A 14,041-nucleotide genomic window follows, 5' to 3' on the forward strand; every position below is an offset into this window, starting at 1 on the left:
ATTGAGGCCAGAAAACCCCCTTCGCCTTTGTTACCTGAGCATTTCTGGGAAAAGGTAAATCTGGAAGTCCTCCGTTACTGAGGTAATTTTGCCCGAGTTATCCACTTTTCACATTTTGTGTGTGGATACAATCTTCAAAGACTGACATCTTTCTTCAAAGCACCATAGGTAAGGTTTTGGTTTTCTAGTTAAGTTAATCTTGGCCAAGTGTCCCTGGTCTGTTTCCTATTCAGGAATCTCTGAATTTGAGTAGGTTATAAATTTGACAAAGTGCTTTTATTTGTTTATTCTTTGCTTGGAGGAGAGGGTGACATAAATCCAAGGAAAAATAAATGTACATAAGACTTTCAAACTATACTACTAACTTTCAGATGATAAGTAGTATTATTTTTATTAGCAATAAATGTCAAAGCACTGAATAGTGGTTGGGAGGGTTGACATGGTGGGAGAAAGAATATATTGGGAAGAAATACGGACAATCCACTTAAGAGTCAGGGAAAGGAAATGAGAGCCAACCCACCCCAAAATACACATCCATTTAAGAAGCTGGAGCTCTGTTTTCACAGTCGTCTAAGTTCCTAACCTGGAAGGCTGGCTGCAAGTCATATGTGGGTGAGAAGCTCTGGGACCTCCCGAAAAGCAGAAGAGAGCACCTCGCCCCCACCCCCCACCCCGGGCCCGGCGTAGTTCTCACATATTGGCTCCTATCCACCATCAAGTTCCTTCACGGCATTCCCTAAGTTGAAGTTTTGATTTTGCAGTCTTATCTGCTACCTTCCTCCCCTTGCAAAATTGAATGTGTGCCTTCTCTGAAAGGTGTTTACGCCGAGACGTCCCGGAAATTCCAAGTCACGAAGGTAGAGGGACAGGTAGGGAAAAACCAGAGGTCCTTGGGAAAGAGCCCTGATTGTAAAAGGTGGGCCAGAGGTCCCGACTCCCGTAATGCATGGGATCCCCTAAAGGGGTGGAGAAGATGGGAAGGAGGGGGAAGGAGAATGTCAAAGGAGACATGAATTCCCAGGACGTCTCTTGTTCTCAGTGGAACCCCTGGCTGTTGACTTCTTCCTTTGAGCAAGGCTTCTAGCCACCCTCAGAGCTATGGTCATATCCATCACTGTCTCTATTCTTCTTGGTCTTTTGGGGAGGAAAAAAAAAGTCAAATCATGCACTTTTGATCAAGAAAGGGCTATGGAGATCACATGAGCGGACATGTTTATTTTACAGTTGAAGACATGGAGACCCAGAAATGTTAAGTGACTCTTCGGTGACCACAGAGCTGGTTAGTGGCTAGCCTAGGATTTGACTCAAAGGCTGTTCACTTCTACAAGAGCCTTTTCTCTTGCAGCAAGTGCCAGGATAGAATTTGTCCTCAGAAGGTAACAGAAGATGCTTAAAATTGCACGTTACTGATGCCCTTTATAATTTGTTACTTAGACATTCTACAAATGTGAACTTTGAGGTAATGATATATTACTACGTATTGCTTCATAAGATATCAATCTGAAATCTCGTATGTTGAGTTGGTATAAAATTAGAGATTCTCATCCTATCCCCAAGAGCATACTACTTTCCTTGCTTGCTTAAAAGGGTCTATTTTTAAATATGAGAAACTGTGCATTTCTTTTCACGCAAATTAAACCAGACACAAACCAGATGAAACCTTTTTTTTTTTTTTTGCACTTCACTGATTTTATCATTATTATTTTTGTGTGGTTTTTTAATGTTTATTTTTTATTTTTGAAATGAGAGACACAGCACGAACGGGAGAAGGGCAGAGAGAGAGGGAGACACAGAATCGGAAGCAGGCTCCAGGCTCCGAGCTGTCAGCCCAGAGCCCGACGCGGGGCTTGAACTCACGAACCGTGAGATCATGACCTGAGCCGAAGTCGGATGCTTAACCGACTGAGCCGCCCAGGCGCCCCTATTTATTTATTTATTTATTTTTCAATTGACAAATAGCTATTGAGTACTTATTTGGGCCACTTGCTTTTTTATATATATATGCTCTCACTTAAAAACCAGATGTCACCTTGGCTTTCATTTTCTCCCCTTCGAATTTTGCCCTGCCTTAGCTGAACCCTTGCTTTACCCACATGTGTCTATAAGTCAGCAAGCGGGTTCTAAGCTCGGTTCCACCGATTGCCACCTAGGTAAATTTGTACACGTTATTTATAAGCCCAGGGTTCCATTTCATTATTTGAAGAAGGCAGTATTTGGGGTCGACGGGCAAGCTTCTCTCTGGGATTATATAATCATACCCAAAACAGAGTTCCTTTGGGAAAGATGCACGAAGGAAAAAGGTTTCCGTAGTGGATTCAGAATGCTGGAAACTCCAGCCTTTCACACAGGACAAGAGAAACAATGACTGCAGGTAAACTGATCACAGTATGTTCTGGAAACCTGATGAGATGGCATATGCTGAGTTGTGTGTGATACTATTGTTCTCTGATGGAGCAAAATGAGAAGTGTTTTACCAGCATAGTTGTTTCGACACAGTGCACTAACATGTTACTGAATTCTTGACACAGGCATTTCCCATGCAATGCTAAACTCAAATCCCCTTGTAAAGAATCATTCCAGATTGAATCCACATATGGGGCTGGATGAGGAGTGTGCATGAACCCTGTCATCACGTGTCTTAGGTACAGGGGACAAGATGTTCAGCTGCTTTCCAGGGGACAAACCACAGTTTTTTTTTTTTTTTTTTTTAATGTTTTATTTATTTTTGAGACAGAGAGAGAGAGTGTGAGCAGGGGAGGGGCAGAGAGAGAGGGAGACACAGAATCCGAAGCAGGCTCCAGGCCGTGAGCTGTCAGCACGGAGCCCCGCGCGGGGCTCGAACCCACGAACCGCGAGATCATGACCTGAGCCGAAGCCGGACACTTGACCGACGGAGCCACCCAGGCGCCCCAACCACGGTTCTAAATGTAACAGAGAGAGGCGCCTGGGTGGCTCAGTCAGTTGAGCGTCTGACTCTTGGTTTCGGCTCAGGTCATGATCTTGCGGGTTTGTGGGTTTGAGCCCCGCGTTGGGCTCCACGCTGATTCTGTCTCCCCCCCCCCCTTCTGCCCCTCCCCTGCTTGTGCTCTCTCTCCCTCTCTCAAAATAAGTGAATAAAAAAAAAACAAGCAAACAAACAAACGTGTAATCTAGAGCAATGCCACTTTTGGAAACGAAAAATCGCGACTGACTTGTGAGCACGGCGATAAAGACGCCTTGTGTTAAGGCCACTTCTCCAACACGCTTGTGACCTAGCTTTCATTATTCAATGGGTTCCCTCAGTGTGTATTTCATTGTATGCAAATTCCGATCTGGAGGAACGCTTTGTAATCGCGTTTCCGTTCGTTAAGGTCTCTTGCTCAGTTGGCAACCTTCCTTCTTCCTTGACCGGGGCCTCTGTTTCGGGCACCGCCAATCCAGTGTCTCCTCGGAACAAACCGCTTCAGGGAAGGCGGGGCCACTCCTTCACGAGCTCGACTGGAAGTGGAAAATCATGGTTGCGGAGGAAGTAAGTGCAAAGGTCAGGAAAATACGGATTCAGAGTCGAATCCTCATGTTTTTGCTTTTCTGGAAGGAAACGGCAACTGGGATCAGACAATGGGATTTTGAAGGAAAACATGAGAGGCTGATATTTCAATTGTGACACGGGACCTTAGGACAATCTTCTACGCTTCCTCACCGCAGAGGGGCCAGCCATCTCTCGAAGCCCTTCAGCACCTGCTCGTCTTCTCTGAAACTTCAAGATGGAGTGAGTAAAAAAATGGCAACTTCAGAGTTAGCTGGGTTTCAGACTCCAGTGCCCCCGCGTCCTGACTCATGACCTTGAGTACGTTAACGTCTCCGAGCCTTGACTTCTTTACCTTTAAACAAAAAGAGGCAAGGGTTCCAGTTCTTCCGTGTAGCGTGACGCGTCCATGGCATAATGTCTGCAGAAGTGGCTATGCCACACTTTGCACATAGTAGGTGCTCAGTAAATGATACTTCTCCTCAATGTCTGTATCTGCCTGTATTATAGATACCAGCTACTTTTGACCTCACAAGTCTTTCTTTCTGGATGTGGATGTTGGGTTGTCCGATGTTTCGGAACATTTTTTGAGAGCCACAGAGCCTCTGGCACGGTACTAGAGGGCGTTTGCTTATCTGTGGTTTCTGTTGACTCTAATCTTTCCAAGTGCCAGATCCTGCATGATTTTGTGCATCTTCTTTCCCTTGCTTGATCTCGTGGGATTTGTCTCCTTGACTGCCTAGAACTGCCGTGAGGCCCCTGAAGCCTGACGCGTCCTCTTTCCTTCCAGCTTGGGCTTCAGCAGTACCCCCAAACGTTCTAGTTATTTCTGGTATAATCGTAATAGCTAACGTCTGTTCGGTGCTTACCAGGTGGTAGTTATTGGGTGAAGCTCATGCCATTTAGTGTCACTTAACGTGATCTCCCGGTAACCCAAATGAGGAAAATGCTTTTCTAATCTACATCTGATAGTCAGCTACCCGAGGCGTGAAGAGGCTGAGTTTTGGCCCGATGCAGGGGCAGGAGGAGGATTTGAATGCAGAGCCCTAAGACTTCAAAACCAGTGCTCAGCTGCTGTGCTGGAGGGCTTTTTCAGTACCACCTGGTCTTCGGATTGGCCAGAGGCTGTTCTTACAGACGACTTGGGAGGGCGTGAACTCCTTCCTCCTCGAGGGGGAACCGTTGGCAACAGAAGCCACTCAGCTGAAACAGTCTGTGGCTATGAACAGGATGCAATTAAGTCTATAATCTGTTACGGTCACCTGAAGGATCATTTGGAAATGAGAACTCTTTCCAACGAGCAGTTCAGACGATGTAGGTGTTCATGTTTGAAACCCATAACGTCTGTGCTTATCATTGCTCGTCATTCCAGATGGACAAGCAGAAACTATATCTGAGGAGTGTCTTCAAAATGAACAATTGGAGGAGTCAGAGCGACCCTTTGGCTCTCAAACCCCAGGACCTTGCACGCATTAGAGCTTCCAGTTCAATAGCTCCGTCCATCCTTTCAGAGCAAGAGAGCGATGTGGCTTCAGCCTTTGGGAAGACACTATTTACTGGTAGAGTGGTGACAGCTTGGAGAGCTCTTTCTGTTCTGGCCCTCAGCATGGTGACATCACCTCCTTATGTCTTAAGTTCCACAGCCCCGGGCGGGGGGCAACATGGAGGTGGGGGTGGCAGAGTTTAACTGTTGGAATAACTGAGGGAGGCAAGGCAGCCAGGTGGCCTGTTGGTGCTTACATTAAAAAAAAAGAAGAAGAAGGAAGGAAGGAAGGAAGGAAGGAAGGAAGGAAGGAAGGAAGGAAGGAAGGAAGGAAGGAAGGAAGGAAAGAAGGAAGGAAGGAAGGAAGGAAGGAAGAAAGAGAAAGGAGAGGGGTTTCTAAAATCTCTGTAATTTCTGTAAATAGAATGCATATATATTCCCCTCTCCTGCTTGGATTGGAAGGCAAAGAATGTAGGACTGTCCAGCTCACTGGGCACTTGTGACCCCACCAAATGGGTTCTTGGTTTGGAATCAGACAGGTTCTTGGGAATTTGAATTCCCATTCCATTCATTTTTAGGGATGTGTTTTTTGACAATTTAGTCATCGTCGTAACCTCCCAGTTTCGCACTGGGGATAATCACATAATGGCCATTAAAAACTGTCTCCAGATTCTTGGATACTTTTCCCACCGGGTGCCTATGTCTCCTCTCCTCCAATCTGGGTGAATCTTGTGACTGTTTCGGCCAATGGAATGTGGTGGAAATGATGCCGAGCGGCTTCTGCGGCTAGGGTAGATGAACCACCTAGCCTCTGCCTAGTATCTTGAGTCACTTATTTTGGGGAAGACAACCACCACAGAAGAGGTCCAACTACACAGGAGGGACCACGTCTACAGACCCTGTTGTGCAACCAGCTGACAGCAGCATGGAGTAGCAGCCCTCTGTGTGAGCCATGTAGGACATCCAGTCTAGTCAAGTCCTCATGGCCACAGTGCACCTGACATCTGACCCAATGGTGTAAAAGGTCCCAAGTGCAAACTGCCCACCCACGCCCCCTGCAGATTCCTGACTCACAAAATCGTGAGCAAAATCAAATCGTTGTTTGACGTATTTAGTAACTGACGAGCCTCAGTTTCTTCCACACTGGTTCTCTTCCCATCTAAGGTTGTCATTGGTGACCAGGATGACTTTGTGTCCCTAGGATAATGGTTTTTGGCAGTGGCTGGAAGGACGTGGTGAGGTCATCCCCCTAGTGACAGCCCCGTCTTGCCGTTGTGTGTCTTGAGTTTGAGTCACTGCCTTGGGGCCAATTTGTGTAAACTGGGGGCCATGTAGGTAGACTTATAAACTGTAGTAAAACCTGGAAAGATTGATACCATCACTGAGGACTCACTGCTAATCTCAGAACTCAGTGGGCTTTTCTCACTGCCCTTGCTATGGAACATTTCCACAGAAATGATCCAGACTGCACACTGACTTGAAGCCTGCTACTTTTCTGTTTTTCTGTTCACTTACTATGTTCAAATTGGCCCTAATATACCAGGGAGAGGTTGCAACCGGGAGTACAGATGGCAAGGGGAAGGCTGTGGGCGGAGCAGTGAGGGAGAGCCCTGGAGAAAGAGGAGTCCTAGGACATCAGAGCTTCGCGGACAGCCCGTCGTCCCCAAGGGGGTGCGGTGACGGTGGCCCCAGGTGACAGGAGGCCAAGCTAATTCCATGTGGCATGGATGGTGGAGGAGACTCTGAGACCTAACTGAGCATCATTTGCTTGCCAGGAACAGAAAGTCTGACACATGCTAATTGAAGAAAGAGGGTCTCTCTAGTCAGGAGATCGGGGAACCTCAAGGCATCTGATTGCATGGAGTAAAGTAATCACCCAGAGCTGCATAGCTAACATGTGGCAAAGTTGGAACTTGCATCCATGACCACTGTCTTAGTGTCCAGGGTTGGCTGCTTATCTGAAGCTCTGGATCTTTAAGATAAATTCTCTTGAAGAGTACAGCTTCTTTTTTTTTTTTTTTTAAGTTTATTTATTTTGAGAGAGAGCGAGAGCAGGAGGGAAAGAGAGAATCCCAAGCAGGCTCTGTGCTATCAGTGCAGAGCAGACTCAGGGCTTGAACTCATGAACCGTGAGATCACAACCTGAGCCCAAACCAAGAACCAGATGTTTAACTGACTGAGCCACCCAGGCGTCCCTCTTGAAGACTACAGTTGAACTAGTTGGGGCCCAGAGAGTGGTTTTGAATCTGATGTCGAGTCCTGGCTGTGACGAGTAGGACCCTTGCGGGCTCTGGGTGGGGGTGGGGTTAGGGAGTCATTCTCTAAAAAGAGAATGTGAGTCGTGAAGAAATACTGAGCATTGTTAGCAAGCCAGGGAGTGGTGAGGGGTCACAGCACAGAGCCGAGATGTCCCTGTGGCTCCTCTGTCCAGGTAATGACCTCTTGCCGGAGCTGGAGCTCCCACAAGGCTTCCCTGGCAGAGAGGTGATGTGCCAAGGACGTCTGAATCTCGGGTGTTGTTGCTTCTGTCTCCATTCAAGAGACAATGGCCCTAGCCGGCCTTGTGTCCTTAAGGCAGAGTGTCCCATCCTTTCTTAACATCAGCAGAGACCTAGAATTTTAAAAAATACAGTCTCCTTTTTTTGTTTGAAGCGTGGAGATTGACATCACAACATTGGAAGGGAGACCCAGTCCTACCTTTCTCGCCTCAAGGCCAGGCTCAGCTCTGCCCAGCTGCATGCTTAGCATCGGCACAAATGTCAACTTGTCCCATAGTCTCCTCTGCGGTGGGCTGCGTAATTTCCCGGAGGGGGCTGCCTCTCTCGTTGGTTCTCTTGACCTCAGCCAGGCTGTGTTCCTTTCAGCTGGTGCCTCGGGGAGGTGCGGGGACTTTGATAAAACACCGCACCGGACTCGGCTTCCCCAGCGAGTGAATTGAGATAAGAGGCCCCGAGAAACCAGACATTTGGATGTCAGCATTTGTGTTTGGGAGAGAAGTTTATTTGGAGACTAGAGGAGGAGACTCTGCTCTTTAGAAAATGACAGAGGGAAGCGTAGCCTTCGTGTGCGGGCAGCCTCCATCAGGGAGCAGGTGGCTTTCAAGGCACAGGAATGTTTCCAGATGCCACATGTGCCTTTGGAAGACAAAGGCGAGCTCCTCGAGGGGCCTGAGGCAACACGGTTGCCCCTGGGCCTGGGGAGCCGCGATCATTCCTAAAAAGACACAGAGTTCCCTTCCGTACCCCTCTGCGTGGTGCCAGCCTCAGCCAGTACCGCCAGCCACAGAAAATCCGGCAGGACTGATGTCGTAGGCGCACAGCTGTCAGGGACGATAGGGAAGGGGGCGGATCGGTCGGATGCTCTTGTTTGTCCTGGTGCCGGGGTGGAAACGCACGGGCTGGGGGGTACGCGGCAGCGTCGACCTGGCTTCAGTGGATCAGCTTTATCTTCGCTGCAGGCCCCTGCTGTGTATTTGCCAAGCGCGAGACCCGATTGTTGCTCCCTTGGGCTAGCTCCGAGACAGGCTGCTGAGGGTGGGTGACTCATCCGTGGGCTCCGATGGGCACTCTCTGCCCGCTTGCGGGCTGTATGGAGCCTGTGTACGTTGTGTCATGAACTTTCAGGTTGGTAAGATGCTGGAGACTCCCAGATGATGTCACCTGTCTAGTGTTAGGGCGGTAACAAGCCTCTGAGACTCCTGTCACGGTGTGGGGGACAGTAGGGATGCTTCAAGAGACTGTGCTCAGAAGCTCGATTCAATCTGCTCATCCTGCCTGGTGGGCAGAGAGAGAGAGAGAGAGAGAGAGAGAGAGAGAGTTAAGGGTGCCCTCTGCATTGCCCTCAGTCACCTTCCTGGGCTACGTGTGTGCGTATGGATGCATGTGCACACACTTATTTGTGTGCACGTGTATATGTGCGTGTGTATATACTTAGCCTGTTTCTCATTATGTTATTAAGGGAGAGTTTGTGGAGAATATGGTAATGGGTGTTTTCCTCTATGCGATGAGTCTCAGAAGTTTAGGAATGCTAAAGCAATGAGGGGAGTTAGGCATGTGGTGTGATACAAAGCGAGCTCTGGAATCCATCTGACTGGTTTGGACCTCAACTCGACTTTACATGCAAGCTATGTGATTTTGCTTCAACTTCCCTGAGCACCAAGTTTCTCATTTCAAAGACCAGGTTAATCACCGTGTTTACATTGCAGAGTTATTGTGAGGCTTAACGTGAGATAATCCATGGCAAGTATTTGGCACAGTGCCTGCCCCATCGTAAAGGATTTATGAATGTAAATTACCGCTATGATTAATCAATATCTCTAACAAGCTCTCAGGATCACATTATGGATGGGTTTCGTGTCTTTAGATCTCTGCTGAACTCATGCATACTTATGGCTTTACCAGCCTTTGGAGCAAATGCATCCCAGGTGGCTGTTCGGGGGCAGCTGGAAGCCTCTGGGTGCCACACAGCCCCTCTCCCAAGGCACTGTCTCTCATGTCAAGCTGAGCGTCTGCTGGCTTGATGTTTTCTGAGTGCCTGTCTTCCTCTCCTGGCTTCGCTCCAGCTAGGGACTGCTGGCCAAGGTGACCAGCGCAATCCTGGTCTAAACCAAAGGATTAAAGCAACTTCCCTCCAAGATAAATACATTTCCTTCCATGATTAATAAGTTCATTACCTAATTGAAGAAAACCACGCAAGTGGCAAGAGAAGCCATGGGCAAGAGTGTGTGTGCGTATGGGGGTGGTGGTGGTGTGCAAATGTGTGTGTGTGTTCGTGCTTATGTGTGCATGTTGGTGACCGTGCACAAGGGTGCTCGTGGCCGTGTGCACCCTCGTGGAGCAAGGGGAAGGAACATGAAATCCATAAATCCCATACTGCTGTTCACGGAGCATCTTTGGAGTTTGGGTCTGAAGATTACAGTTGAACTCTGCCAGTTCATTCATTATTTAATCCTTTAATTGATGACCGTGGCGGATGGATGACTGCAGCACATCCTTGGCAGGGAGGCAAATCCCATTTATTTGTTTGTTACAGTTGCACAATTTAGTGGAGAGCGGGTGATGGGAGGTCACCCGTGCTTCATGGTTCAAAATGTTATTATAAATAACAATTAATCCACTTAGATATCTGGCTCCGCTCAACCTGGAGAATCCTACTGGATATAAAAGATTCTGGAGAAGAATGCTGGGAAGGAAATGCAATTTTCCATCTCCTTGGCTCGCTCTCACTGGCTGGTCTTCCAAAGCGCACACGGTTTTCCAAGACGATACACATTCAAGAATGTCGGTGCCACCTCCTAACTCTGTTGTTTATTTGCCAGGAGCCTCTCTTTGGCAGTTATAACCACGCATAACCGTGCGATGTTTCTTAAATTGCTCCATTCAACTATTAGGATTTCTGTTATTCATCTGTTCTCTCTGTATTGTCTTCTTCAGAAGATTGCAAATTCCTTGAAGGCAGAGATGATCCCTTAGCACAGGTACAGGACAGATGCCTAATAACACAGGAAATGAACACTGATTGAGCTCCTACTGTGAGCCAGGACCCGTGTTGAGCGCTTTCGTACACGCTCAGCAAGATTTGAATGTGGAGGGACGTGGAGAGAGAGATCTACCTGAATTCCAAAAAATGACGTAAAACATGGTACCATCACGTAGCCCAGCATAACGTGACGCGATAAAAGGGGAAAATATCGGAACCGTAAAAACAATAAAAAAATGCAATTTTATAAATTTAGGGAGAAGGTAGTAACAACTCTGAGTTATGCTTCATATTTAAATTCACAGTCTGGTTTCCACCTGTATTATGGTCTCCAAATGGTTCTGCCTAAGATTTCCATCTACTTCAATGAGCAAATCCGTGGGTTCATCAGGTTTGGTGAGGAAAACAAGCTATTCTATGCATCCTGGGCACAAAGAATTTTTTTTTAAAATAGGCTTTTTTTTTTTTAAGAGCAATTTTTGGTTCAAAGCAAAATTGAGCAGAAAGTACAGCGAGTTCCCACATATCCCCTGTCTCCCGCCCCCACAGGCTCCCATACCCCACACCAGAGTGGTACATTTGTTACAATCGGTGAACCTACATTGACATATCATTGTCACCCAACGTCTGCAGTTTAAATTTTTTTTTAAACTTTTATTTATTTTTGAGAAACCGAGACAGAGTATGAGCAGGGGAGGAACGGAGAGAGAGGGAGACACGGAATCCGAAGCGGGCTCAGGCACAGAGCCCGATGCGGGGCTCGAACTCATGAACCGCGAGACCGTGACCTGAGCTGAAATCGAGTCAGACGCTTAACCGACTGAGCCACCCAGGAGCCCCTAACGTCTGCAGTTTATATTAGGGTTCACTCTTGGTCTTGTACGATCTATAGGTTTTGGCAAATGTACGATAATGTATAAACGCCGCTATCATATCATACAGAGTAGCGTCACTGCCTAAAAAGCCCTCTGTGCTCTGGGTACAAATAATTTTAGTATTATTAGTATTTAGTATTATTATTTAGTAAAATTCTAAATTTTAGGATTTAGAGATTTATTTAGATATTGGAAGACATAGGGAACTGAAGTTGGCAGTAATCCACAGTCAATGGTTTTAGCCTGGCGTATCAAAATGGGGGGTTCAAAAGAGTCCTCTGGGAAGCTTCTGGGAGCCTCCTGTCTGACCTTCTGTCCTGATTCATCTGCCCTCAGAAAATAATGGGCTTCCAAATCTCTCTTCCAATGATTGTCCTTCCTTGGGAAACTCTAACTCAGCACCATCTGGGGAAGGGGATTCTGGGAAATGCTTTTCTCAAGTGATGCTTAAGTCGAGAGACCTTCAAAGGGGCTAGTAAGTGCTGAGTTGACAATAGTCTTTGTGTAGTTGACCCTTCCATAGCGTTAAGACCTTCGTCCTCCCGGAAAGTTCACTTTCCGGAGATGTACAACCCAATGCACTGTATTTATTTATTTATTTATTTACTTATTTATTTATTTTTATTTTTAAACGTTTATTTATTTTTGAGACAGAGAGACAGAGCATGAACGAGGGAGGGGCAGAGAGAGGGGGAGACACAGAATCGGAAGCAGGGTCCAGGCTCTGAGCCATCAGCCCAGAGCCTGACGCGGGGCTTGAACTCACGGACCGCGAGATCGTGACCTGAGCTGAAGTCGGACGCTTAACCGACAGCCACCCAGGCACCCCATCACTGTATTTATTTATGGATCAAGCGTGTATCTTGAACCCCTGCCTCCTTCCCGGTCTTAGGATCCAGGCAGGACCACCTGGAAGAAAATCTAGAGCTGAGAACACGTCTAATGCAGCCAGAAACTGAGATAACCAGTTGTATTTTATACCTTCGGGATCTTTTCTCTGACTACTTGGGCTCCGTCGCTGTATATTCCAGGTCAGAAGTATTGTTTTCACCCCTCCACCATGTGTTTTTTTTTAGTTTAAAAAGCAGCAGCATGCCTTCAGGCCAGTGTCCTTATTTTGTAGCCACCTATCACGTGAGTCGTAATCACAGCACCTCATAAATGGAAAGAGTAACTTGTCAAAACCGGAGGCTTCCAAAGGGCAGGACGTGCTTTTGCTGAGATTTCCGGGGGTTAATTTTGGGAGCGACATCGCATCCAGCAGCAAAGGTGCCATTGGCTCAGCGTGTCCAGGGCTTCCCAGCCTTTTCTGCTTTGTCATGTGAATCGTGAGATGAAGCAGACACTTGGCTCGGCGCTGCATGTAAAAGAGGAATCACTTGAATGTCACGGGCATTGTCATCGAATTGAGGTGAGTCCATTCTGCGTAAAGCCTTTCCATTACTGAAACAGAAGCAGAGGAGCAATGAGCTTTCCAGTGTTGATTTAGTCAAGGAGGCTCAAAGTACAGGTGGCAGCATTCACGGCATCGAAGATCCTTCCTCCCTGCTGAATGGCTTCATTGTTTGGGGTCACACTTGGCAGTGAATGGGAGTCTCTGAAGATATGAAACGCCTAAGCAAACCTCCGTGGAAAATTAGTTTCTGTGGCGCACCACCTACTTCCAGGTTCGCGCTGTCTTTATATTTTGCTCCTGGTGTTTCTAAAGCTGCAAATAAAAATTCGTGACACGTTCCTGCGCTGCAAATGGTTCGAGGTCATAAACAGAGGCTCTCTCGAATTTGTGGCCACTTAAGTTCACTAGCCCTTGTCTCATCGAATCAAATTCAGATCATCACTTGAAGCATCTGAAGGCTGCTTGGCCCCCTAAAACTCCCAAAAGTTAAGAAAAGCAAAAACAACCGCTTTTTCTTTTTATTATAACAGCGAAGCAGATTCGTTTGAGAACATCTGGGAGATAGTGACAAGCAAAACCAGAAAGCCAATTATAATGTAGTGCCCAGAGATTACCACTAGGAAGATTTGGGTAAATATATTTTTAAGACCTCTGTTTGTTGGGGCACCTGGGTAGCTCAGCTGGTTAAGCGTCAGCTTTGGCTCAGGTCATGATCTCGCAGTTTGTGGGTTCGAGCCCCACGTTAGGCTCTGTGCTGATGGCTCAGAGCCTGGAGCCTGCTTCAGAATCTGTGTCTCCCTCTCTCTCTGCGCCCTCCCCCACTTGCACTCTGTCTCTCTCTCTCTGTCTCAAAAATGAATAAACATTAAATTTTTTTTTAAAACCCTCTTTGCTTTTATTTTCATCCTTCTTTCTATTCCAGACCCATCACTATCTGTATGTAAACGCCCCTGCACATAATGTATCTTATCAGTGATTATAGATATGTAAACTGTGCACTCCGTGATAATCCGGATTTACTCAAATATTTACTTATATATCATTCGTTATTCTGTAGCATCATATCTGATGGCTGCCGCCTCCTTTTCAATGTTCTTTTTGCAACAATGTTTCATTATATTGCTTCATAGCAAAAGTTTTCTCGACTCATCTATAGGAAAATCTTGTTCAGTCAAGCCAGAAAAATGCAGACGTCAGAGCAATTCGGCCAAGCTCCGGTCGAGGGTTATTATGTATACTCTCCCACGAAGAAAGGTGTCGCCGAGCAGAGGTCAGTGTTGGTGCCGAGGGTGTGAAATGGACCC

At 46.9% G+C, this 14,041-nt stretch overlaps 1 long non-coding RNA gene across 1 annotated transcript in view; it reads left to right on the plus strand.

Annotated features, from left to right (window-relative positions):
* Positions 1-3,090: 3,090 nt before the first annotated feature.
* Positions 3,091-14,041, plus strand: part of LOC106977507 (uncharacterized) — a 97,116-nt gene continuing 86,165 nt past the window's right edge. Inside the window, exon 1 of the long non-coding RNA XR_008294607.1 lies at positions 3,091-3,748. This is a non-coding gene — a long non-coding RNA (uncharacterized LOC106977507). The remainder of the gene's footprint in view (positions 3,749-14,041) is intronic.

The sequence above is a fragment of the Acinonyx jubatus genome, chromosome E3 (genome assembly GCF_027475565.1).
Source record: "Acinonyx jubatus isolate Ajub_Pintada_27869175 chromosome E3, VMU_Ajub_asm_v1.0, whole genome shotgun sequence".
NCBI classification, from domain to species: domain Eukaryota; kingdom Metazoa; phylum Chordata; class Mammalia; order Carnivora; family Felidae; genus Acinonyx; species Acinonyx jubatus.